Here is a 1,634-nt window from a genome sequence, read left to right on the forward strand (position 1 = left end):
CTCAAACAGTCAGTCTAAGCCCTGATATTCAGAATAAAGAAGCCTCCTTGAATGTGTACTGTGGTAGTGGTTTTACATTTGCCATAAGGTCACTCTCTGTCAATCCTGCCAGTATTTCAAGAAATTGAAAATGTTCCTGGGTAGCAAGTGGCATTATCCACACTACTACATGGAAGGATTTTAGGAGTTTAAGTGTCAGATTTCTTTCATTAATGCCCTGAAATATTAATTGGAAGTTCAGTTAAGATTATGTTGCTCAAGATGCTCGAGAGAACAAATCTACAAAAGAATCAATACAGAAAACCGTACAATTAGGTCAGTGCATAAGTGTCCTAGAAATGCCCAGCAGTTGTTTCCCATTTAAAGTTCTTTTTCTTATTTCCACATCTGCAGAGAAATGTCAGGTTTGGTATCTTGAATGCCTCCTATCACTGTTTCATCAAACATGATATTGGATCCGATGTTAGTTAACAGCCAGTCTTGGTATCTATGGAACAACACCAGATGTGTTTAAACAATGCCCTAGCAGGTGCAAGACATCTTCTCTAATGCTTTTGCTGTTTGGATTTTCTTGATGCCTTGACTGATGATTATGTTAAGTTTTAAGATGTCATGGTGATGTAGATGGAAAGTTTCAGTTTTAGCATCGATGATATGGGTTTTTATCAACTTGCAGGGGACCAACCATGTATTTTTTTTTATATTAATCGGTATTTAAAGAAAATCTCTTTAAGTTGGGATTTAGATGTATATACACATTTTGATAATGACTTGCTCTACAATAATGTCAACATAAACTGTGAGACTGACTCGATTAAAAAGACGTAATCTTGCAAGCATTGGCTATTCTATTTTTCCTCTCCTATTCTGTGTCTTATATGCTTACCTGATTCTATAGTCTTATGAGGTTCATTCTTTTCAGCATCATTCTTCTTTAGTAATAAAATTTAGGATGATGAGATTCAAGTTGTGGGGTTAATTGTTTTACTACTTTTCATGTTACACTCTCCCCTTCTTGTGCATGCCAGCTTCATGGTCATAATATTTTTTTATTTTATCTGAAATCTAAGTTTGAGTTTCCATGTTTCCCATTATTTTGCTTCTTATTACTTGAAGCACCAAATGATTATTCTTGAGGGTCTCCTCCCTCGAATGGATAGCTGACGATATATGTATATTTTCAAAACCTATATTTGACATATTCGAGTGCCTTTTATTTTAATCTTGTTTGTTGTGTGTTCTGCAATTCAGAAGGATGTCTTATTCTCCTTTTGTGTTTTCTTCTTCTTCTTTCTAATAAAACTTTCCTTTCTATGTGGTTTTTGTGGCATATTAGGTTGCTCACAATCCTGTATTTTGTTTTGAAATGACGGTTAAATGTCAAATTCTTTTCCGTAAGTGGTTCTCTGTGTTTGATTAGCCATGCTATTAGTGCTCCCTCACATTTGACCTTTCTCTTTTCCTTCTTTTAATTCTAAATCCTGTCACATGACACAATATTGGCTTTGTAATTTGGCAGTGTCCTTTTGTTTTTGGACAAACTCCTAATCCTATTATACATGTGCTTGTCCGTGCTTGTATAACGGTGGGTCATGATTTGGTCTCGTTATTCTTTTGCTTCAGGAGTCCCACTC

General features: G+C 35.3%; 1 long non-coding RNA gene across 1 annotated transcript; it reads left to right on the forward strand.

The window, feature by feature from the left end:
- Positions 1 to 6: 6 nt before the first annotated feature.
- LOC105116718 (uncharacterized) lies at positions 7 to 924 on the forward strand. Its single transcript, XR_840580.1, has 2 exons — positions 7 to 688; positions 721 to 924. It is a non-coding gene; the product is annotated as an uncharacterized LOC105116718 (long non-coding RNA).
- Positions 925 to 1,634: the final 710 nt, after the last annotated feature.

Source organism: Populus euphratica, unplaced genomic scaffold (assembly GCF_000495115.2).
Source record: "Populus euphratica unplaced genomic scaffold, PopEup_1.0 scaffold1044.1, whole genome shotgun sequence".
Lineage (NCBI taxonomy): Eukaryota > Viridiplantae > Streptophyta > Magnoliopsida > Malpighiales > Salicaceae > Populus > Populus euphratica.